At 47.5% G+C, this 25,631-nt stretch overlaps 1 long non-coding RNA gene across 3 annotated transcripts in view; it reads right to left on the bottom strand.

The window, feature by feature from the left end:
- Positions 1–25,631, bottom strand: part of LOC106010742 (uncharacterized) — a 178,934-nt gene that overhangs the window by 97,380 nt on the left and 55,923 nt on the right. For 2 of the 3 annotated variants that reach the window (XR_015450278.1, XR_015450279.1), the window contains exon 3: positions 22,444–22,564. The exons of the other annotated variant lie outside the window; for it this stretch is intronic. This is a non-coding gene — a long non-coding RNA (uncharacterized LOC106010742). The remainder of the gene's footprint in view (positions 1–22,443; positions 22,565–25,631) is intronic. 3 annotated transcript variants of the gene reach the window in all.

The raw sequence follows: 25,631 nt of genomic DNA, 5'->3' as shown, positions 1-25,631 counted from the left end.
AAACTTTATGCTCCTTCCTGCCACAGGGCCCTTGCACATGCCCTTCCCTCAGCTCGAGATGCTCTCCCACTTACCCCCTTCCAACACACATTTGGAAGAAGTCTGCCTTGCTCTCTCTGACCTACCAATGCCCCACCACCCATCCCCACTGGTACCAAGTTGTTTTTCTCCTGCCTAGCATTACACTTCACCCCATTTTGCATTCCTTTGTGGGATTCTTCAATAAATACCTGCCTTCGGTCATAGACCCGAGGCTCTTGAAATTATGGCTGGCATTTGGTGCCATTATAAGCCAAAAAATGAGCCCAGTGCTCTGGTATATAGAAAACACTCAATAAATATTTGTTAAAAAGACAACAAAGGCTGCAGAGGAACAAGAAAGTTGGCAGTCACTAGAAATGCTGGGCAGCACTTGGAGAGGTAGGTAGGACTTGAGCTGACCTTGAAGCATAAATCTATTTTGTATTGATAGAAACATTCGGATATCCATCCTAGATCCACAGAACACAATGAATTAAGAGGTACAAGGGGTGATTGCAACACACAGTGAAGGTTGAAAGTTTTTAAAGTTTATTGCACGAAAAGGCACATTGCCATTAATTCTACTCAAAATACACCTCATCGGCTGGGGATTTACCTCAGTGGTTTCACCGCCTGCTGCGCAAGTGCAAGGACCCGAGTTCAATCCCCAGTACTAAAAAAAAAAAAAAAAAACAAACACCTCATCACTTCAGACATACTCATCCCATCATTCTTGCCACTCCAGAAGCAGTGTCGGAAGTCCTCTTTCGTGAGTGTCTTTATGGGGTACATGTTTTTATCAGTGCATGTTTGCAGTACGTAATGTTTACATTCCTTATGAGGAATTGATACATGTGCATACCACATCACAACTGCCTTTTCACCCTCTTTCCCTCCCTTCCTCTCCATCCTCCCTTCATCTTCCCCACTTCTATTATCTATCTTTTATTTTTCTCTTATTTGTCGTTTGGGTTTCTCACGTAAGAGAAACCACGCCATATTTAAGCTTCACTATCTGACTTATTTCACTTAATATTACGGTCTCCAGGTGCATCCCTTTTTCTACAAATGACTCCAGTTTTTCTTTCTTTACATCAGGGAAGTAGTCCATTGTGTAAAAATACCACATTTTCTTTATCCATTCATCTGTTGATGGACATAGAGGCCCACCTCCAAGACTTAGCCATTATAAATTGTGCTGCTATAAATATAGATATGCATGTGTCACTGTAATATGATGTCTTGAACTCTTTCGGGAAGATACCCAGAAAGGGAATAGCTGGGTCAAGTGGAATTTCTAGTTTCAGGTCTTTGAAGAATCTTCACACTGATTTCCACAGTGCTTGCACTAGCTTACACTGCCACCAATGGTTAGAACCCCCCCACACCACCCACCCTGCATAGCCTAGCCATCTCTTGGTATTATTTGATTTCTTGATGATAGTCATGCTTTCTGGGGTAAGACAGAATCTCAGTGTTGCTTTAATTTGCATTTCTGTAATGGCCAGAGATGTTGGACATCTTCTTTATGTATTTATTGGCCATTTGTACTTCTTCTTCTAAGAAGCGAGCCAAAATAAACCTCTCCTCCTTTGAGTTATGGGTGTTGTATATGTTTTCCAATGATACCAAAGTGACTAAGACACTTGTGTTTCTGCCCATGCGTGGTCTGGATCTGAAGGCCCAGATGCCCACTCTGGCCACACCCACCCCTGGCTCCCTGGCCAGGTCTAATTCTGCTCAACCCATGGAAGCCAGGTCCACATCCCCAGTGCAAACTTGGATCCTGCCAGACAGAAGGGCCTGTATTCATTCCCCCAGGTACCCTTGTGAGCTGCATCCCCCAGGACTCAGAGCTTGAAGCAAGCCCCAGAACGCTCTGCAGTCAGGGGTCTTCAGCCTCACCCCAGCTCTACAGTTCTGACCAGAATGACTTGTGGGAGCTGCCTGAGACCCCCCCATAAGCGAAGAACATAGGGATCCCAGTAGCTTCAGTGTTATGGCTTGTGTCTAGATGTCCTCCTAAAGCCTCATGTGGGCATAGGTGGGGCTTTTCAAAGGTGGCTGAATCTAGGGTGTGTGAATGTGGGATTAAGAGGACATGATTACTAAATTATGGCTTGGTTTAGCCTAGCTCTGTGTGTGGATAACAGGAAGGCCCACCCTGGGTGTGGGTGGCGTCACCCAAAAGGCTGGATAAGATAAAAGGGAGAGGCAGGCTTGCTGCTGCGGCAGGTTCCGCTGTTTCACTGCTGCTTCTGCTGCTTGCTGGTTTTGCTACCATCAGCCTGCCATGCTATGAACTGTTTCTCTTCTGTGATGACTCTGTATCAGTAACGGCAAACCTTTTAGAGATGGGTGCCCAAACTGCAACCTAAAATCCATTTATTTATCTCAAAGTGCCAACACTGCAATTAAACCTGAATACTGAGGGTTTAGTTTAGAAAAAAGAACTCATACATTAACATCTTTTGTCTTAAACAAAAAACAAATAACATGCATGTCAAAGGTTTGCCACCACTGCGTGGCAGCCTGCCTTGGAGCCAGCTGAGTGTGGACTTAAACCTCTAAAAACTGTGAGCCAAAATAAACCTTTCTTCCTTAATTTGTGGGTGTTGAGTATTTTGTTTCAGCCATGACACTCAGCCATGGGTCTTCGCCCTAGGTCAACAGCCCTGGCTTGATCTAGGTGACAAGAGATCAAGCCATCCCGTGAGTACTGGCTTCACCCTGGGCCAACAAGGTACCAGGGAAGAACAGCGCAGCCTGCATGTCTAGCACAAGGCCACCTGTGTGAAAAGGTGAGGAGAAGGGAGGACAGGGGATAGGAGGTGGACAAGAGGAATTGAGAGGAGAGGGGAGAAGAGGAAGACGGGAGGAGAAGAGGGGAAATATCTCGAACTAGGCAAAGGGCTGACCCTGACCTTGCCACCAACCCTACCTGCTGGGTGCCAGCAGGACACAGGGATCCCTGCACACAGCAGTCTTCTACTCCTCCTGTCACCCCACCCCAGGGCCAGGGTGTCTGGGGGATAAGGCAAGGACTGGGTAGGGTGCTGTGGCTTGTATCTAGATGTCCCCCAAAAGACCCATGCGCTCATAGGTGGGGCTTTTCAGAGGTGGCTGGATTTAAAGTGTGGGAATATGGATTATGGGTGTGATGACTGGACTAGTCTGCTGATAGGTTTAGCATGGTTCTGGGTGTGGATGATGGGAAGGCTCTCCCTGGATGTGGGTGGCACCACCCAACAGGCTTGTACCCTGAATAGAGTGAAAGGGGAAAGAGGAAGGAAGGCTCACTTCTGTTTCCTCAGAGGAGCTCCAGTCTTTGCCTTTGCCTTGGACATCTGTCTCCTGGTTTCCAGCCCAGACTCTTCAGCCTTGCAGACCAGACTCTGGCTTCCTGATACGGACTTGCACAGGACCCTACAGTGAGCTCTGGGCCTTTGACTTCTGACTGGATCCTTCGGCTCTCCAGCACACAGACAGCTCTTTTGCACTCTTCCACACCTGACTCTGCAGACAGCCAGTGTAACCCCACCTTGTAAACACATATGTATATAATCTGTTTCTCTTGTAAGCACTGATTCCCCAATATTGAAAAACAAACACACACACTCACTATAATGCTAAATTCTCCACCCTACACAGCTGTGTTCCCCTTCACCATCTTTGAACACACACAGTACGAGGGAGCATAAACTGGAATGTAATCCCACAGGCTCCGGAATGTGCCCGCCTCTATCTGTGATGACCAGGCTTCCCAGTATGAGTGTGCAGAAGTCCAGTACAATCCTCCTGCCCCCTGTGTTCCCGAGAAGCTGTTCGGCAGTTGTCCCCGGAGCTCTCCTTGCTTCCTGCAAGTCACAAACTTGTCTTCCTTCTTCTCTCCTGGGTGTTTATTGGCTTTGCAGTCACTGAGGGGGAAACCTACTCTGTTCCTTTATGAAGTTTCTTAACGAAGTCAGAAGAACGAAAGACTGGAGGCTACGTGGGCTACTGAGGGTTTACCAAGATTATCCAGCCTAATCCTGGAAAGAAGCCTGCCGTTATCCAGCCTCGTGGGCAGGTGGGGAAAGTGAAGTTCCTGGAGGGCAGCCAAGCAGCCCAGGGCCCTGAAGGTCCAGGCAGAGTGGCTCAGCTCACAGGCACTTACCTGTCAATCACAGGTGTGCTGTAACACTGACTTCTTCCAGATCAGCCCCCTCTGGGAAGCTGTGGAGTAGGGCATGCACCTGGCCCTCTTGCCTGTGCCCTAGAGCTGGCTGTCCCTAAGGGACAGGCTCCCCAGGGCACCCTCCGGGACACACATCTCTGCCTGGGCACTAGGAGGGACCCTGGCAGCCACACAAGCGACAGGAGGAGCCCAGTGAAACCTTTCCCAGGCAGATCCTCCACCTCCTGCCAAGAGAATGACCCCCAGCACTGATCTGTAGACCCTGACCCCAGGACATTCGCCCCCTGGCTCCCTACATCCTGCCTAACCCTGGGTGCACGCTCCAGGTGAAAGACCCCTTGACTGACAGTCATGAGAGCAGGCTGGGGAAATGTTGGCACTGGAGGGTGTCAGCTCGTCACAGGGTACCTGTGGGGATGTGTGGAGGGCTCAGTTGACACATTAGTATCCACCCTGCAAAGTCTGGCCTCTTCTTCAGCCATAGCTGGCCATGACCTGGGGCCCAAGAGACGAAGGACACGAACAACAGGAACTTTCCCTCCATGCAGAACCAGGGAGCTACCACAGCAATGGTGCAAGGTCAGACTTCCACCTACTACTCAAGCTTGGCTGGGGACCACAGGGGACAGGGGTGTCTTCACCATGCCTGCTCCAGGCCCGATCTGACTTGGTGGTATCCCTGCAGCTCCCAGCATCCCATAAACTGCTGTGGCTACTCTGGCCCTGATGGGAGGGGACAGCAGAACACAGCACTGTCCCCGTAGGGTGCCCTCGCCACCAGCACTGGTTCTGCCCCTGACCACCTCTGCCCCCCTAGGGCTCAGCCGCCCCTCTTGCCAGTTGAAGCCTTCTCTACCTGCTGCTCTCTGCATGTTGCGCTGCTCTGCATCCTGAGAGCTCCAAGTTGCTGCTGGAAATGGCAGCCATAGCCCTGACCACAGGCTTTCACAGGGCTAGGGCACAGGTCTGGGTGGCTGCAGGAGACAGGGGCTGAGGCAGCCTCTGGTGTGAGCAGGCTGCTGCTGCATAAGGCCTCACTGGGTACCCAGGGGAGCGAACAGCTCTCTTCTTAGGTCAGCAGGAACTCGACCGGGGGACTGGGGGGGGACTACTGGTTACTCTGCACCTGGGCTCAGACCCCCACCCTCCTGCATGGCACTGCCTTCCAGGCTCCAGGGGAGTTGTGAATCCCACTCCTTTCCAGGACGATCTGCACTGTGTTCAGCCCTGCACATCTCACACTCTGACTTTGGCCACTGGTATTTCTGTGCACCTGTCCATCAGTGAGCCAGGGAATTACAGGGGTGCCTGGAGTGGGGTTAAGGGGCACAGCAGCACACTCTGCCCTAATCTATTAATTAATCGGTTACTCAGTGTGCAGATTACATGTGCGCCCTCTCTCTCTACACCCTACCTCTAATGGACGGTGTGTTAAAGGAGGTTTTCTGTCTTGATTGCTTTGTGGGGAGAAGCTGGGAGGCAGAGTTCTTTTCCCTTCTATCATGTTTTAGAATCACTTCCTCTACTCTCATCTACACAATTCCTACTCTCTCCATGTCCTTTTCATGCCCAACAGCTTTTTGGGTGGGATTACTATGGATTTGAGCTTGTTAGGCTGTAGAATACACAAGTTTTACATCTCAGTATTTTAAAAATGATTTTAGGAAGTAATCTGAGTTAGATGCCAGCTGTATTCTGAAAAGTATTTCAGATGTACCTGGCCATGTATGGTAAAATGGCAAGGCCAAATACAGAAAGCCACTTTACATAAGCAACTGCAGAGCGGTCGGTGACGCGTTTTATTATAATCAAGAGTCACATGTGACAGATCAGGGGGGAAGAACAGAGATCCTGTAGAGCCACACACAGGGACAGCTGAGCTGGGACCAAGGGCAAAGGCAATTCAGTGGAGGAAGAAGGGTAGTGTTTCTGACAAATGGGTTTGGACTCATGTAGTGCATGGGTACCTAGAAAGCCAGACAAAAACATGGGCGTTGGTCCCTACCTCTTACCGTATAAGGATGAACTCAAAATAGATGAAAGACCAAAATGTGAAATATAAACTGATGAATTGCCTATAGGACAAAATCTTTGTGCTCACGGGTTAGGTAGAGATTTTCTACAGACAACATCATAAACAAGATCTGTGAAGGAACAAAAAAATAGAAATTAAGTTTCATAAAAACTAGAAACTGGTCCTTGAAAGACATTATTAGGAGAAGGAAAGGACAAGGCACTGATGGGAATAAAACATTTGCAAGTCATCAATCCGGAAAAAGACTTCTTTACTACTGTGCCACATGTTATGGTTTCTATCTAGCTGTACCCCCAAAGCCGCATGTGCTCACAGGTGGGGCTTTTTGGAGATGACTGAGTCATGGGTGTTTGATACTGAATTGGCCAACTGATTGGTGGGTTCTGGATGTGGATGATGGACTCACTGAAGAGGGAAGACCCAACCTGGGTGTGGGTGGCACCACCCAAAAGGCTTGTAGTCTGAGGCCGGGATTTAGCTCAGTGGTGCTGCTGCCTGCCTTGCAAGCGCAAGGTCCTGAGTTCAATCCCAGGTACCAAAAAAAAAAAGGCTTATAATCTGAATGAAATAAAAAGAGAAAGAAGGAAAGCTGCTGCATTCCGCATGCCATGACACGAGTTCTTTCTCATCTGCAATACCCCTCTGCTGTTCTACCCTGCCTTGGAGCCAGCTGACTATAGATTGAAACCTTTACAAACTGTGGGTGCCAGGTATTCTTCTTTTAGCTTGTGTGCCAGGTATTTTGTCCCGGCAATGAGAAAGTAACTAAGACACCACATAAAGAACTTTGACACAATAATTAGAAAATTTTTAAACATTGAAAGTACAGGGAAAATTTTGAAATGAGATTTCAACAAGAAAGACAGCTAGGTATCAAATAAGCACATGCAAAGTTATTGTAAGCAGACATCAGCTAAGTGAAAATTTAAACCACAAGGGACCAACACTTGTACCTGTTGAAGAGCTAAAATTAGAGTCTGACCACACAAAACGCAGGTGAGGAACAAAGGATCCAGAACTCTCCTGCTCTGCTAGTGGTGCAGTCACTGCAGAAAACACTTTGGCAGTTTATTCAAAAGTTGCACACACCTACCAGGTGACCCAGCCCTTCTAATCCCGTGTGCTCGAGTACGGAGATTTCTACAAGAACATTCACACCAGCTCCATTTCCAATAACTGAAAACTACCACGTAAATGTCAACCAGCAGCTGAATGAGTGAACAAACTCTAGTACCCCGTGCAATGGATTTCTACTCAGCAAATTCTAGGAATAGACTATGGATTGATCTCAAAATAATTATTCTTGGTGAGAGAGTCAGACAGGCAGGCACATTATATACACTCAGTTATATGCATTCTAGAAAATGACAACACATCTACAGAAGGCAAGTCAGCCTTTGCAGGAGGACATGGTGGGACAGTATAGGGAAACTTGGACAGGAGGGCACATGCAGCAGGATGAGGAAACTTTTGAGAGTTACAGATACGTTCTTTTCTTCACTGTGTTTATGACTTTACTGGAATATCCATACATCAAAACTTATCAGATTCTATACATAACTATATGTGGGTCATTTATGGCTATTTTACTTTAACATAACCATTTTTAAAAATGAGGCACAGCAGTGTTTTCCAACTGAAGTCTACCAGGCAAGAACAGAAAGTCTGGTCCAGCATGGCGTATGCTAGCTGAATTCCCCTGTAGTTTATTTCCACAGACGGTCATGAAGGTGGCTGCTTCCCAACCTCTTCCCTGGAGTAAATCTGGGTAAAGTGGCTCAACCCATCACCACCCATACACGGCAATTCTTCCCCAGGAATGGACTCAAAGAGCAAAGAAGACATGAACACAGGCAGGTGAACAATAACCAGGTTTTTATGTACATAATGGGAGAGTATAAGAGCCACTGAGGTAAACAGGTGAGGGGAACAGGGATAGCAGGAAGGGGTGGTGGGTGTCAGACTAGTTTCAAGCTAAAGAAAACTAGCCAAGAGCTCAGAACAACCCAGTTCAGGGTCAGGCCAGGGAAAGGTGACTGATGATTGTACAGCTCTCTTCTGCTCCCTGCAGGGGGGGGTCAACTACGTGGGACGTGACTAGGAGACTGGAAGTGGATGGACTAGGAAGGCAAGGTGGTGTCCGTAGCTTCCAAGTCAGATGGAGATGGGGCTGCAGGACAGGGTAGACTGATTGCTGGTGAGGGTGCTGCTGGGTTCCTCACACAGGGGCAGCCGGGATATCGATGCCCACTTGGGGCCCCCAGTGTGGGCTGTGGTGTGGCTGTTCAATTTGGCAGATGGTATGAAGTTGTCCACGGTCCTTGCACTACATGAGATTGGGAGGTGGCAATGGCTTTAGGCCAGGCAGTGCTGTCCCTTGGTGGTGGTTTCCCGGGACCAAGAGATGCCCTGTCCAATGGGCTACAGTTGATCTCAGAGGTGGGAGGAGACTGGAGAATGGAAGGCGGGGTGGTGTCCATAGCTTCCAGGTCAGAAGCAGCCCTGCACAGTGACAATGCACTGCCTCTGGCTACTGAGATGTTGGCGAGGGAAGGGTCCATGAGAGGCAGGACAGGAAGAGGGGCTTTGGGGAGGCAGGCTGGCTGTTGCTGCCCATCAAGGGTCTCAACTGAGGGGAGAGTGCAGAAGGGCTACAGAGAGAAGGGCTGGGGAGGAGAGAACCGGGAGGTGCAGTAGAACAGGGGACTGTGGGTGTTACTGGCCGGGCTCTCCTGGGTGTGGGGGAAGGCAGAGGGTCAGACAGGGTGGGGGGCCCAGCTGCCTTCTGTGCCCAGGCAGAGGTGGTAGGAATACTGGGACTGACCAAGTGTCCCCGGGACGGGGCAGGGTGTTTGCAGTCCTTGCAGCAGATGGGGGGTGAGAAGGTGCCAGCCGAGGGGCAGCGTCATCTGTCAGCACCTCTGATTTCTCCTCCGAGGCCTCTATTTTCCCTCCGATGTCATGCTGTCCTCTGGTCTCCACACGCTCCTCTGCTGGCTGCCCAGGTCTTCCTTGGGGGTCACACGAGGGCGCTTAGGAGGTGGGGGCAGCTCGCCTTTATCCCACAGTTGCGATCCTGGTAGAGGCAGGGCTGTTGGTGGGCTTTCTTTCCTCTTGCCAGGCCTGTGAGCCCCGGCTCTGGGTGGAGGACAGCAGTCTGCTGGCACAGCTGGGGGCTTTTCGCCCTTTGCCTTCGTCCCTGGCCCCTGGGAGCCTGGAGAGAGGACCTGATGGTGCCCATCCAGCACTTGCTTCTGGGGCTTCTACAATGGGGAGCGGCTTGGGGCTGGGGCGGGGGGCACTGGTATGTGTGCCTCGGGCTGCCCAAGGGGGGAGCTGCGGGAGGCCTGGCCATGGGAGGAGATCTGTGGAAATTCATGGGCTACCTCACCCAAGGTGTTTTTCAAGTCTTTAGGACGGAGCTTACCTTCCTGAGGCCCAGGACTGTGCCCCAAGGTCCTTAAGTCTCCCTCAGACTCCATGGGCCTAGATGGTGCCACAACCCCAGGACTCAGAGCACCCCATCCTGATGGTACTGCCCCTTGGTTTCCTCCTGGCACCACTTCTCCTGGGCCCTCTCCTCTGTGACCTTTGGGGGCTGAAGGAGGTGACCGGAAGTCATGGGCCCCACAGGCTGCTCAGGTCCAGCAGTCAGGCGAGTGGATCTGGGCCATGGAGGAGGGATCCTCACCCTTCTGAAGGATCCAACCATCTGAGAGTCCCTTGGTATTTTCCATGGGTCCTCCCAGGACACCAGGGGCAGGATCTCCCGGGCGGAGTCTGCAGCCAGCTGGAGTGGGGCACAGTGGAAGTCACGTGGCCAAGGCCTACAGCACAGATCAGGTTGAGTATCCCGCTGGAGGGGCACATGGCCTGGGCCAGGTAGGGAAACCTCATGGGCCAGGTGGGTGGGCAGGTGATGTTTCAGAGTGGACAGACAGCAGAGCTGGGGGTGTAGCTTTCTGAGCAAGTTGCCCATTACCGATTGTGCATGATGGAGCCGAGCAGAGCAGCACACAGAGAGCTCGCTGTCCCCATTGCCAACTCCTTAGTGGCCTCGAGTGCGCTGTCTCCAAGCTTCACCCTGTGACATCCCTGGAACTCATGATGGAGCAGGGCGTCAGTGAGGGGCAGAGGCCAGCGAGGGTCAGTCAAGAGAAGGCCTGCACAAGAGGGCCAGGCCTGACCCCGACTGGACTCCAGCTCCTGGGGATGCTCACTGCTCCTCGCTGGGGTTCGGGACCAGGAGAGCCACTCTGTGGGGACTGTTGGGTACTGTGGGCCAACACCAGAGCTCCTTGGGCCAGCTCAGTCCATCTTGCAGCTACACTGATTCTTATCTGTGTGTTTAAATTAAGTAACAGCATTGTAGAAATCTGTGTTTGTAAAGCCCTCCAATCACAGAATACTTAAAAATGAGAGATATAACAAACTTTTAAAAAGAAAATAATACAGAACCTGTATGTCCTCTGGGGCACCAGGGCCCAGCACGCTGGAAACCCAGTGCGGGGGCCACCCAGATCCTGCTGGCCCCTTCAGGGACCTCTGCAGGGGCTTCCATGCCATTTTGTGCCTGTCCCTCTCCATGGCCACCCTGGAGGCACCAGCTGGTGGGGTCACAGAGGAGGGGACTCAGTGCTCTGAGCTGAATCATGCTGCAGCCCACAATGTCCTTTCCTGGCAGGCAGGTTCTAGTCACTTCTTTTTACACACTTGATAGCACACCATTTCAGCCCAAGGCCCTTCCTTGGCTCACACCAAAGGCTTCCAACCCAGGCTGAGTGAGGCCAGAGCTCATGACTGTCCCTGAGGTGCCTCCTTACCCGGCATGCATTGCAGATTACTGTTCTCTGTCTCTGGTCCTCAGGCCCTGAGTATAAGTATGATGAGCTCATGCCCTGCTGGGAGACCCACTCCTAAGGTAACTGAAGCCCACACTGGCTCCAGGTTTCTCAGATGTGCAGCACCAATTGTCAGCAGCCCTTCATCCCTGATCTCTCTTCCAACTTTACCTCGAAGCCCAGATTTCTTTATGGTTTAATTTGGAGGATTCAAAGAGGTAAAGGTTATATTCTACATCACTCTAGGTGCATGCTGAACCTCACCAGCATATTATTCCCTGTAGGAGAAAAGCCTTGATAGAACTTTAGATATCAAGAGAGTGGACATCTTGCATGTTAGGACAAGGAAAAGACATTACCGTCCTAGGGAGTGGAAAGTGCAGCATGAGAAAAAAGATTGGAACACTCCTGCACGGGGTTTTATCTAGGTGGAGCTTTGTTTCTTTGGCTGACTTCATTAGTATGTTTTTCCCCATCATGGAGCTCAGGACATGCAGAAGTTTCACAACCAAGAGTCATACAGATTAATAAAAATATTCTATATTTCGGTTTAAAAATCTCATTAAAATGCCATTGAGCATATCGTGTATATTGCAACACTGGCTTTAGCACTCTGCTTGGAAGACTGCTTTCCTACTGTTAGAACAAATTTGGACTTCCATTCCCAACCCACTTTGAGATTGGTAGGCCACAAAAGGTTTTGCTCAGATTCAAATTCGTTTTGAGAAGAAGATAAGAATTCTAAGTCTTTTTAATTTTTCTAGGAGCAGAAATGATGTACAGCAAGGACATTTTACTTACTTCCTTGATAGTTTTTGACTAGAGTTCAAAAAGAAACAAGATTTTGTTTCTTTGAACAGTAATAAGCTGGTCCAAATTTAGAATAAAAATTTCCTACAGGAACTCTGTCAGATTTATTTGAAAAAAATTAATTACATTCATGCTATTATCATTATTTTTACCAAAGAGAATAATTAATTAACTATCTGATAAATATTTGGGCTTCACTACAATAAAAATGAATTTGGACCAAAATGTCTCAGAAAAATCCATCTGTTGAATTTTTGGCCCAGGGGGGAATAAATAGATGGGTACAACACCTGCTTATGATATGGAAAGTTCTCTTCTTGTCCTTGTAGGGTAAAACAGTGTTCGATGGCAGGTGATTCTTTGAAGACAATTTGGCTTTGCAGAGCCAAACATGCTGAGAGATAAAGTTTGTCAAGGCAAAGCATTTTCAAAAGCACTAATTTACTAATGAAGAAAAATATTTTATGGATGGCAATCTGTACTTGTCAGATGAGACTATGCAATAATTTTTAAAACACCAATCTCCCATCATATCGAGGAAACCTGGGGGTGGCCAGCACTGGATGGAACTACAGTGGTGACAATAAACATATCTGACTCCCTCTGACTGAACCCTTCGGTCCCTGCATTCTGGTCATGATCACCAACCACCCATTGAAAGTCACGTGGTCAATGTGGGTCACACTGAGCACTCCATGCAGCTCAGTAAATGGACTATTTCCCCCAAAGAATGTTTCTCTCGTTATTTTGTGTCCCTTTCCCTTTATTATAAGCAGGGTCCAGTAAAAGCAGACTGGCCTTGTGCTGCACCTTTCAGAGGAGTTTTGTCTTGGTTATTTTCTCCATCACCCTTCCGCTCCACTTCTGTTTCACAAAACTGTGTCAAAATGTTTCCATCATTGATGACTTCCACAATCTATTGTTTTTAATTGTTCTACTAGTTTGGGCATTACTTCACATTAAATAGAGTTTCAGACACAAAATTAGTCTGTTCCTGGTCTGTCATCTTGAAAGTCCCTTGTTGGTTGTAGAATCCATTGTTTCCATAGAAAAACCCATCCTTACCAGGCATGGTGGTGCACGCCTGTAATCCCAGCACTTGGGAAGCTGAGACAGGAGGATCATGGAGAGTTTGAGGCCAGCCTGGGTGACATAGTGAGTTTGAGGCCATCCTAAACTACGTAGTGAGACCTTGTCTTGAAAAACCCATCCTTAGCATCAATAGATGCAAACATTCAACTTTTCTTGGGCAATCACTAACCATTTAAAGTTGGTAATTTCAAATAGGAAATTTATCCCTATCCCATAGACTTGATTTGAAAATTACATAAGTAAATGGACATGAAAATGTAAAGTTTAAAGCTCTACAAAAATGCTCTGTGTTTTTAATTTATTTCTTGATAAGTCACCTTTACCTGACAGTTACCTACAATATTATTTATGTCATAAAGTGCCTTTTGCTTTACTGTTTTGCAAACCAGATCATATTTTCCAGAAACTCAATGGAGATGGCAGTTTGTGAAGGTTCTGGATGAAGCCACAGATACACATTTCCTAACACCTATCAATTCACATATGTTCACTGTCAGGTAAAAGGGCCGAAAACCAAGACCAGACCAGGCCACAACAAGCCTTTATTAGGGGAATAGATCTGCTGGACTGTCTCTGAACAAAGGAGAGACAAAAGCAATATGGCCGGGGCAGGGAGAGTCTTTTATAGGGACTGGGGTGGGGTTTGTAGGGGCTGAGGTGGGGTTGAATGAGGTAGTGACTAGGGAATGGAGGAGCTGGTGATGTCACTAGGTGGTAGGAGGTGAGCGAGTATTAGGTTACTTTCTAGGTGGGAACAGGGGCATGCTGGGAAGAAGGGTTTGTTCTTTGCTGGGAGCAACCATCTTGGCATAACGTCACACAGGAGAGGGGGCAAGGCACGAGAAGAAAAGGGCAGCTACTATACGTAATAGCTGCTGAGGTGGTGGGAGACCTATCATTCACCAACTAGTTTACTCAGGTGCTCCTCCTTCCACTGTTGTTGAAGATGTGTTACCACCCAGATATTTCACTCTAAGTTTTGGGAAAACATTTTTTAGATACTGTGCTAGTTGTTTTTAGGTTTTGCAATATATACAGTTTCTGTAGCTCCTCCTCTTTTTCTCCAAAAACTCCTTCAAACCATCCTTAGCTCACAAGTCACACCACACCGCCCAAGGGCCTGATGTGGTTGGAGAGCCATTCTTTTTGCCACTTCCTGTTCCATATCTTTACAGAGTAGACGTTGTGTCCTTCAGTAAATCACCTGTTTGAGCCAATCACTGGCCTCCCAAATCCTGTCCTTGTTCTCCTTCAGTCTAATCAATGCCTAGAGATCCTGGGATATCAGATCCTGTCACTCAAGTCTCCCTGGCTTACTCAAGGCAAGAGCCCAAGTCCTTAAAATGCCTACAAAGTCCTAGCCACTTGGAATTTCCCTTCCCTCTCTGACTTCATTTTCTTCCCATCCCCACTTTGCTCCCTTGGTTCCCACCCACTGATCCCCTTTGTTCACTGATGGTCCAGGCGCACTCTGGCTTTACGGCTTTCCCACTGGTTACTCCCTCTGCCTGTGACACTCGCTCTCCCCAAACCCCCTGCTCTCTCCTGTACTTCACCTTCCACGTGTGGCCGTCCTTGATGGTTTAATTCCTAATTGCAAGCACCTGCAACCATCAGCACTCCTCTTCTTCCTTTCCTGCTTTCTTGTCCTCCCCTCCAGGTGACCAGTTGTACTGCTATTTTATCCATTCATTTAGTTGCAGAGTATTTCTGTGTTTATATTTATGTTAGTCTATTTGTGCATTTCTTTGTGTTTGCCTCCCATCCCCTTCCCTGACTAGAAGGTGTGGGCAATCATTTGTTCCCTGCTCTATTCCTTGAACACCACTGTCACACACAGACAACAACACACACCCAGGATGTTGCACATTTTCCCCTGTATGGATTGATAGCATGACCTTTTATTTTTCTATTCTTTTTATTTCTACCTCCGGGCCAATGCATTTTTTCATTTTTGTTTTGGTTCTTTTTTCTAACTTTCACAGTTTTTCTTATATTTTTAATCTTTCTAATAGAAAATGTGCTGTGTACCAATTTAGAAAGCAAATAAATTATTTCTTCATTTCCTTCTTTCTTTTGTTTTTATTTTGTTTTGGTGTTTTGTTTTGTTTTGTTTTGTGCAGTTTTGGGCACTGAACCCAGGCCTCTGCACTGAGCTACGTGTCCAACCCCCTCTCTCTTTTACTTTGAGAAAAATCTTGCTAAGTAGCTAAATTACCGAGACTGGCCTCTAAATGTCACCATCCTGCTTCAGCCTCACAGAGTGCCGGGATTACAGAGGTACACCATCACACTTGCAGCAAGTAATTTACTTCAACTTAACTACCTTAAAATACTTAAAAGAACTACCTTAAAGTACTTTGTCTAATTATAACTAGAACCAAGTCACTGCCAAATTTGTGTTTCTGATAGACCCTTTGGCCGTGCTCATTCCTGGGCACTGGCATGCACAGAATACCATGCAATGTTACTTAGTCTGTGGCGTATTAATCAGAAGAAATGTATAATTCGTGACCAATGCAATCAACCCTAACAAGAAGATGGACAAGTCAGGTTTGACCTATAAAATGAAAATATGAAATGAAAGTAGATGATGCTTTCCAAAATTCTTTAGTGTATGTGTGTGTGTACACATTTGTGTTTAAGAGAAAACAAATTCATCTTGGCTGGTGTTTTCTTTCTGATTCAATCTAAAAGCTTTATTTTATTTTATTTTATTTTATTTTATTTTATTTGTAGTAACACTGTTATATTTGGTTTTCCATGCTCCCTGAGATATAAGTTTCCTCTATGGAACAACAACAAGAACAATAAAATTTTTTACATCCCTGGCCACTGAGGCAGTAATAAGTAGAACTGTTTGTATGATTGATATATATTTTTTCCATCTTTTTCTAGGAAGCACATGATTTTTAGGAAGCTGCACAGAGTCACAGTTCCCAAGTTTGCAAATGTTGTCAATTCAGGAAAGCCCTCATTCTCTAACAATTCCTTCCACTCTCTTCCCAGGGTTCTAATGAAATTTGTATTAAATGTCCTCATTTTATTCTTCAGATCTGTTTACTTTTCAAACAATATTTCAATGTCTTTGAATGCATTCCAGAGCTAGTTATCAACAAAAAATTTTATAAATATGTCAATATTTTATTCAAGTGTTGTCTACAATTTAAATCCTCAATGATAACAAAGAGCATTTTGTGGAGAGTGAAATAAGGAATTAGTAGGCTGGGAATGTGGCTTACTGGTAGAGCATTTCCCTAGCAGCTATGAAGCCCTGGAATCAATTCCCAGAACTGGGGGAAAAAAGAAGATGGTGAAAAAGATGCAGAAGAAAAAATATGTGAGAAATAACACATTCCCAGTTTTCTGCAGTACGGTAAAAGCCTGCAGAGAGAAAGAACAAGGACAGATATCACATTCTCTCTGAATGCAGCACAGTTTGTCCGTGCACTTGCTGAGAGACATGTAGACTGTTTGCACTTTGGGGTGGAGTCCTTTTTGGTAGCATCCCCTGCAGTCTCTGTGCTGTAAAAGGGTCTCAATGGCAGCCCCTGTGGTCCCTGCTGGCCACTCTCTTGGCTCTGGGCATTGGCCAGGAATCTCAGGGCTTCGGGACACACAAGGCATCTTCCCAGGTCATGTCTTTGTTGTGCTGGGTTCCCCGTTGCTGGTGTAGCCCAGGGCCTCATACTTCCTGGTGGCAGAGGGCACTCATGGACACTGGAGGAGAATGTGCTCTCTGGCTCCTTTGCGACACCCTCTGATTTCTTGATGGTGGCCATTCTTTCTGGGTATAATTAACAATACAGTGAATGATGCTGCTCAGTGTCATATAACAGAAAGGTAGGCTCACAAAAATATTCCAGCGTGTCCTCATCCACCTAGTCACCGGATCTGGTCCTGTGTGACTTTTGGCTCTTCTCCAAAGTCAAAATGACCATAAAAGGTAGATATTTGGAATCAAATCAGAACATCGAGCCAATGCCCAGAGCCAAGAGAGTGGCCAGCAGGGACCACAGGGGCTGCCATTGAGACCCTTTTACAGCACAGAGACTGCAGGGGATGCTACCAAAAAGGACTCCACCCCAAAGTGCAAACAGTCTACATGTCTCTCAGCAAGTGCACGGACAAACTGTGCTGCATTCAGAGAGAATGTGTCTGAAGTGAGGATTAGGGTATTTCGAGGTAGATTAATGCCAATGTGTTTTTTACTGTAATAAATGGTTTTAACATTCGCCATATTTTTCAATCACACCTAGTATGTATGGCAATGTGTGTGTGCACCTGTGTGTGTGTGCATCCATGCATGTTCGTGTAGGCATGTGTGTGCATCTCTGTGTGTGTGTGTGTGTGTGTGTGTGTGTGTGTGTGTGTAAGAATGATGGAGAGCGAGACAGGTCAGGCAAGTGCCTTGCAGGCTGAAAATGAGACACCAGGTCAGATAAGCAAGACCTAATGGAGTCAATAAGGTGTGAAAGCAGCTGGAGATTGCAGAGCCCAGCGCTGACTCCTGAAGGTGCTCAGCAGGAAGGCAGGAAACTGGTGTGTCGTGGCAGAGGAAGTGGGTGGCCGGGAGGCCAGGTGGGAGGCTGGACAGCAATAAGGAACATGCTGACAAAAAGGACCTGTGTGGTGAAGGTGATGAGGATGGAGCGGACGGAGAGGACTGGGAGGCAGTGAGGTCAAAGGTTTCCACCACCCTACTGACTGCTGTCCCCCTCCATGCTGGACTGTGAGAAGGAGCCAAGGTGTCAGACTGAGGACAAACGATGCCAGTACAGTTTCCAGACTCTGTCCTCACCTGACTCTGCGCTCTGTCTGCCCTGCGTCCCACCAGACTGAGCCGATCCACACCGGCCGCTTGGGTTGGTACAAGGAGCAGAGGCCAAAGTCAGCTGTCTGCACAGAGCACACTGGAAGCCCAGTGGGGTAGGTTGCCTGGGTGACTTATTGCTTATTAATAATATAAATATGTAAATGTGACAAGGGCCATATTGATCCCAGCTTGTGGACCATCCATCAGAAGGGTGAGGAACGTGGTGTTATGAATATCAGCTAATAGGTCTGCAGCCTAAGACTTGTCAATATAGGTGGGCAAAGGCTGGGACAGGGCTCAAGGCAATTTTACTAATGAGAGTGACTCCAGCTGCCACCAAACCCCTGCCTGCAGTGTGTGGGCTATGAAGGGGGAGGGGAAGTCGGGAAGCCCTCAGATGGAAAGGTGATATTCCAACCTTCCCTTTTTCTCCTTCTCTCTGAGCCACAAAAGCAGCCCACAAAGCTCCCCAAATCCCCAAATCTCAAGGACCTACCAGCTTGCAAAAGCACCCTCCTAAGTAGGGGTGCCCCGGCCCACCCTGATAACACACTAATTCAAAGCCATTTCCAGGTCGAAGCCTTTGTCCCTGCCCAGAGCTGGGCCACACCGACTGCACAAGCTGCCATCTCTTTGGCTCCTCTGTCTCCCGGTGGGGAGGGGCCCAGGTCAGGGTCTCGGGGAGCACTCCCGATCTCCCCCAGGCCTGCTATTACTATTCAGCATCTTTTTGGTAATGGGCCCTCTGCATGCCAATTTGATTTTATTATTATGCCAACACACTTGCTTAATTCTCTGCTGTCTTTCTTCTGCACTGTTGATTTACACTGTTAGTGTTTTAATTATACAATTCAGCACTCCTTAAAACATGAAAAACTGCTCAACTTTTCAAGCAATTAAAAGGCAGTGGAGTATATCAGCAGATCCGAGACGAGATAAGTAAATCAAGCAATTAAAAACCTCATTTGGTGGAAATGTAGCAACCCACCTCAAATGAGCAAGGCCGGTGGGCCCTCCTGACAAGAACTTCAGAGAGGCTCACCTTCCTGCTCAGCAGCTCTGGGTGCCCTGGCTCCCCCTTGCTTTCCTTTCTCCCTCCTTGCACATACTGCTCAGCTGAGCCCACCTCACGGCCTCAGATCCAGAGAAGCTTCGTGGAAAGAGCCTGGGACTGCAGCTGCCAAGAACTGGGTTCTCTCCTGGCCTCTGAACAGCTCATAAACGTGTCTTATTATTGCCTTCTGCTTCCCATTTGCAAATGGGACTGCACTACTAGGGTTTGGCGTGTGTGTGTGTGTGTGTGTGTGTGTGTGTGTGTGTAAATATACGTAACAAAATTGACCATTAAAAGGGAAGAAAACTACCATAAATTCACGGCTGAAGCCTCCATAATAAGACAGATTAACAAGGGAAACAAATGCACTTCTTTTTAATATGTTTTCTGTGACATGCACAGGAGACTTCACCAGAAAGTGAAGTCCCAAAGAAACGGTAAGCCCGAGTATTTTTTATGCTAGGTTGGATTGAGAAGTGGACAGTCACACTGGAGATTATTTTTAAAGTATGATCTAAGGGTGGTAAACAAAAGGGAGGTAGCATGGTCTGTGTATTCAGGTTCTTCTTTGCATCCTTGTGTCTTTGGAAATAGGGATATTCCCTTCCTCCAGGCACACAAAGGCACCTTTCCCATGGGAGTTCCATGGTTCCCTTAGGGGAAGGTCATACAGTCCTCCCTAGGCTTTGTGACCTGCTACAGGGAGAAGGGTGAGGGCAATGTGCCAGGGACCTTCTTACTTACACTGTTTCCTCAAATGTTAGCATGCCATATTTTGTAGTGAATCCAATCACCATCTTATACATTTTTTTAAGCATCTGAGACACAATCTCACTTTGTTGCCCAGGGTGTCCTCTAACTCAAAGTCCTCCTGTCTCAGCCTCCTGAGTAGCTGGATTACAGGTGTGGACCAGTGAGCTCGGCTATCTTAAGCATATTTTAGGTGCAGAGTTCAGCAGTTCTGCATTCATATTGCTCATTGATATGCATGTGGTACATGCACATTCTGGTGACCCACCACACTATCCATCTCCGGAGCTCTTTCCATCTTGCAGAACTGAGACTGTGCCCATGAGACACTAACTTCCTATCTCCTTCCTGCGTCACTGGCTTTTACTGGCCTCCTGAAGTCCCGCAGGTTCATCGGAGGCACTATAGCACCACTTGGGAAGGAGCAGAGGGAGGCAGGGAGGAGGAGGAAGCAGGGCTCTGTCTTGATCTGTTTAAACTATTGGGCTTCTGGGTTCAATTTCATTTGAGCACATGACTATAGAGGTTATTTCTTAATGCCTGGAAAACAGATGGACAGGATCACCTTAAAGGCCTTCTGGATTGGAAGGAACCTGCTTTAGGCTTGAGCTTCATTTTTTTTTTGGTACCTGGGATCAAACTTGGGACCTTGCACTTGTGAGCCAGGTGGCAGAACCACTGAGCTAAATCCCTGGCCCAGGCTTGAGTTTCTTAAAAGCAAAGCTCAGCACAGAGCAAGGAGGAGAGGGCCCTGCTTCTCTGAGTCGGAGCAGAACAGAACATGCTCTGCCAGCATGAGTTGGTCCATCCCAAGGATCCAGGTCCCTCCCAGGCCTCAGCCATTCCCTCCCCAGGGCACACTGGACTCCTGATTCAGGCTCCCGGGGAACCGGAACTGGTGACTTTCTGTGGCACTCTGTAAGCAAGGTTGGGGACAAGGTACAGCAGGGACAGGAGGTACACAGCCCACTCATCCATCACACCAGAAGCCAGAAAATCCAGAGGTGCCACCAGCTGCCCACTCACTAGCGAGGCTATCTGGGCAAGGATCCTGACCAAGGTGGGGCAGCTGTGCACAGGGGTGGCACCAAAGGAGCTGGAGGGCCAAGGAGGCAGCTGCAACCAGCCAGCAGCTTTGATTCAGGACAGGGCTCCCTAGCGGACAACTCTGCCATCCGTCACCCAGTGCCGACAGGACTATAAATGCCAAGTGACAGTGTCTGGAATGACAACCATGCTATTTCATGCAAGAAGAGGCCAATGTCTCCAGTGTTTGGCTGTGGGACTCAGTTCAGTTTACCTGCAAGAGACCAAGCATGTCCTACAATGTGCCTGACTCCAGCCTTCACTCAAATCCTCCCTGTTAGAGTAAGGGACAAAGGATATTCTGGCTTTCCCTGCTTCAAGGAAACAGAGGCTTTTCCGCCATTTTGTTTTCAACCCAAGAACTTCCCTTTAACAACATCCATGGAACCAGCAATCAAGATCTGCAAATGTTATCCTTTCAAGGTGTGGCTATTTCCTGGGTCTCTCTTTACTGGGTCTTGTTCAACAGGCCACAATCCTCCTAGTCCCTGCCTAGAGGGGGAAGTAATTAGGAACAAATCCCATACAAAGAGAGAGGAGGACACACTCAGGTCCAGCTTCTGTGGTCACATTCAGCTCCATTATAACTATGTCCACACACCAAGTCAGACTTCCCTGGGGTCACCTTCCGGACCACAGCAAACCTTTGTTCCCAGTCACATGTCTCCCTGTGGACACTGAAGACCCTGTCCTTCCCTTCCCTGGGTTCTGTCCACAAAAATCTTCCCAGTTTTCTCCACAGCTTTCTCAAGGTTACTTCCCCTGAGCAATTTCTGTTCCAAACAGTTTCTACTAGTTGCTTTTTGTAATTCCAGAACCTCCATTAATCATTCTTAAGCTCCTTGAATGCAGTATTTTTTCTAAGAACCAAAATTTCTTCACAACTCTGTACCCTCCTGCCATCTCCAATTACCTGCTCCCATCAGTCATTAACATAAAGCATTAGCGTAGCTATAACTTCTGTATACCCTGATTATTCTGACTTGGAGTTTTCTCCCAATTGCACCTAACTGGCTGAAGAGTGACCACGATGGGAGGGAGTAAGCATCGCCTCCAGCCTGAGTTGAAATCATAGCACAGAAAAGAGTCCCAGTGTTATTATATCTTTTCACAGATGGGGAAACTGAGGCCTGAAGAGGTAATATAGCAACTTTCCTCCTCCCACAAGCCCAGTCCCCCAACCCAGGCAGCATTGACCCAAATATGCTTCCTATAAATTTGTTCCCAGAAATGTTCTGTAAAAAATAGAGGGTGGAGGGCTGGGGATTTAGCTCAGGGGCACCACTCCTACCTCACAAGTGCAAGGTCCTGAGTTCAATCCCTGGTACCAAAAAGAAAAAAAAAAGTGGAGGGTGGAGGTATAAAGCCCAGAAAGCCTGTGCTTGAGTAAATTGTAGAAAAACCTCAATATTGTGTCACTCTCTTGTATATTCACCACACAGCATCAAATTAAAGGCTTTTGAGAAGACACAAAAAAGAAATCTGACAGCTTTAATTCAAACCTTGGTTAAGCATTATCTCTTTTTGTTTTTTTCTAGGCTACTTAGAAGACTTATATGTTTTGTGTTTTTTAAAAAAGAAGAACACTCCAAAATGAAGTAGCTGAAAACAACAAGCATCTATCAACTCACAGAGTTTCTGAAGGTCGGGAACCTGAAAGGGGCTTAGCTGAGTGGGGCTCAGGGTCTCTCAGGAGATTGCAGAGAAGAGGTATCTGGGGCCACAGCCATCTAAAGGCTGGACTGGGGCTGGAGGACCTACTTGCAAGATGATGCATTCACATGGAGCTGGGTTGTTGGCTGGAAGGGTCAGTTCCTCACTATGTGGGCCTCTGTAGGGTTGTTTGAGCATCTTCAAAACATGGCAGCTGGCTTTTCCCAGACTGAGGACAGAGAGACAGAGAGAGAAGGAGGGAGAGAAGCTTCAGTGTCTTTTGTGACATCATTGGAAGTCACATACCATCATCTCCACAATCCCATGGTTATTTGGATCAGCTACATTCAATGTGGGGGACAGGAGATTACACGGGAGTGTGAATACCATAAAGTAGAAACTGGAAGCCGCCATCTTGGAGGCTGGCTGATATAATACCTGTTAACTCGACACATCTGGGAACATTAACCCTGAACCTATTCTTTTGGGTTTAAAATACAGCTGAGAGGACCACCATGAGTTAGAGGCCAGCCTGGGCTACATAGTGAGTTCAAGGCCAGCCTGAACTACATAGTAAGACTCTGTCTCAAAACATGAAGAAAGAAAAAGCTGAGAAAGGCATAAATACCCCAGGTTCTTAACCTGATGTGACTATGATCAGATGCCACAAATGACCTGACTTGGCTGCACTGTCCAGGGACTAAAGCCCAGGACTCTTCTCCAGCCATGGTTTTGCCTGGTTCCATCTCTCCAAGAGGAAGGATGTTCTTCCTTGCTATTGGTCCAGGCAAACCTGAGTCTGTTGTCACTAGTTAGCCAGGGCCTCTGGCCACCATGGAAAAGCCCAGTAGCCAACATCTTCTGTAGCACAGACTGCTCCCAGCATCAGATAAAGCAAGATTGACTCCCCCCTTTTTTTTTATTCTAAAAAAATAAAATCTCCAATAAGTCAAACATGCAACAGAGTTGACAGGCACTGTGCTGATATCTTACACGAACAATCCATCAGGGAGATCTCAAGGGTCAGACAACTACTTCCTGGACTCGGGCTTTTGATGGTGAAGCAGAGGACCTCTGTTCTCTGACCCCACAGCGTACTCGTCCTTGAAGAAAAATCACACATTCCAGGCACATTCCATCAGATGATGGACATTGAAGTTGAGCTGAACAAGATTCCAATGGCTCTGGTGCGCAAGTCCCAGAAGTCACCCCATAATGTACATTTGCAAAATCCCAATGATTAGAGTCCTCTGTATCGGCCAGACATTGAGCTGGTCACCATGAGTGGACACCAACAATTTCCTCCTCCACAAGACTTTTAGACATCCCTAGTCATGCCTTCCAAGTATCACTTATATCTTTGTTCTGGGCGATATATGTCAGTCTTCTTTTAAGTTTTCCACAATAAAGAGGCAATTATAATTACCAGTTGAGGAGACCTATTAGCCACAGCCACAGAGCAGCAGTACCCGGGCCTGACACATGATCAGGCTGAGCCCTGCACCTGACTCCCCTTTTTGACATGGGGAGCCCCTGCTGGATACTCACTGAACTCCTGATTCCATTGTAAAAGCAGTTGTAGTAAGGATAAAAATTGCTAACACTTATTAAGTGTTTATGGTATACCAGGCACTGTGCCAATATTTTTCCATGCATTACATCATTTAATCCTCGCAATGACCACGGGAAGTAGTCCCTATATCCCCACTTGATGCATTAGAAAATTGAGGTTCTGGCCCATCAAGGATATGGCCAACAGCACAGCTGAAAGCGACATAGCTATGAGTGATCTGGGACTAATGCCATGTCCCAAGCTGCTGCCAATTAAGCTATCCAGCTTCCAGGTCACCTGTAAAGCATAAGGGACCAAAATGTTTGAGCCTGGGTCCTGAGGTAGTCTTTTCTGACCTGAGCAACCCTCTCCTCCCCACTCACTCCCACCTCACCTAACAACCACACCTCCTCCTAGGATGATGCCCTGAATCACCAAGTTCTAAAAGACCAAAATGCGGTCGCACAGAACACGCCGAATCACCCCGCTGCAGACAGGCAGGTCTGCCCATGCCCTACCAAGGTTCCCCAGTCACACAGAAGACGCCAAATCACACCGCTGCAGACAGGCAGCCACCTGGTTCTGCACAACAAAGACACAGAGGACACCAGACCACCAGACCAAGGTACTGAGTCCCGCTGCTCCCGGCCCAGAGGTAGGGGCTTCTGAGCCACCATCCCACTGCTCCTGGTCCAGAGGAAGGGGCTTCCCGGTCACCATCCCTCCCGCTGCTCCCAGCCCAGAGGAAAGGGCTTTTGGGCCACCTTCTGTCCCACTGCTCCTGGTCCAGAAGAAGGGGCTTCCCAGCCACCATCCCTACCGCTGCTCCCAGCCCACAGGAAAGGGCTTTCGGGTTACCATCCCTACTGCTGCTCCCGGCCCCTGTCCCACCTCTCCCAGCTCAGAGGAGGTAATCCGTCCAGGCGCTAACAGCCCCCCGCCCCAGTCGAAATGAGAAAACATGTAAATAAGTCTCAAAACCAGACTTCCAGATCACCTACAGTAACCCCAAAGGGAAATGAGATGGAACACTCTGATACTCAACCACCTGGACCCACTAAACTGGCAACAAAAGGGGATCTGGAAAAAATGAAATCAGAAATAATTTCTCAGATAACAGGAGAAAGTGTGCCCCTAGTGCAAGACATGATTAATAAATCTAGAGAAGAGCTCAGGAACATGATGGAATCCCAACATAAGAAACAAATGGAATCCATAAAACAGATGCAAATAGATTTCCAGGACATGAAAAACTCCATTGAAAGTCTACACAGCAGAATGAGCCAATGTGAGGACAGAATTTCAGATATAGAAGATAAGATTGCAATTAGTGACCAGGAAAAGAAAAATTGCTTCAAAATTATAAGGGAACATGAGAAATCAATCCAGCAGCTGCTAGATGATGCAAAGAAGAATAACATAAGACTGATTGGGCTCAATGAAGAAACAGGAGACAGTGCAGATGACATAAAAAATCTCTTCACAGAAATAATGGCAGAAAACTTCCCAAGCAGGGGAAAAGAGCTTGACATACAGATAAGTGAGGCATATAGGACTCCAAATAGCCTTGACCAAAAAATCTCTACACATAGGCATATAATTGTTAAGATTCCAGAAACTCAACAGAAGAACAAACTTCTCCAAGCAGTCAGAGAAAAGAAACAAATCACATACAAAGGAAAGCCCATCAGAATCACAGCAGACTCCTCAACACAAACCATCAAGGCAAGAAGAGCTTGGAGTG

This window comes from Heterocephalus glaber, unplaced genomic scaffold (assembly GCF_053883595.1).
Source record: "Heterocephalus glaber isolate CG9 unplaced genomic scaffold, H.glaber_assembly_v1.0 deba00000937, whole genome shotgun sequence".
Lineage (NCBI taxonomy): Eukaryota > Metazoa > Chordata > Mammalia > Rodentia > Bathyergidae > Heterocephalus > Heterocephalus glaber.
Note: the sequence above shows the minus strand (reverse complement) of the source record. Positions and strands in the feature narration are given on the sequence as shown.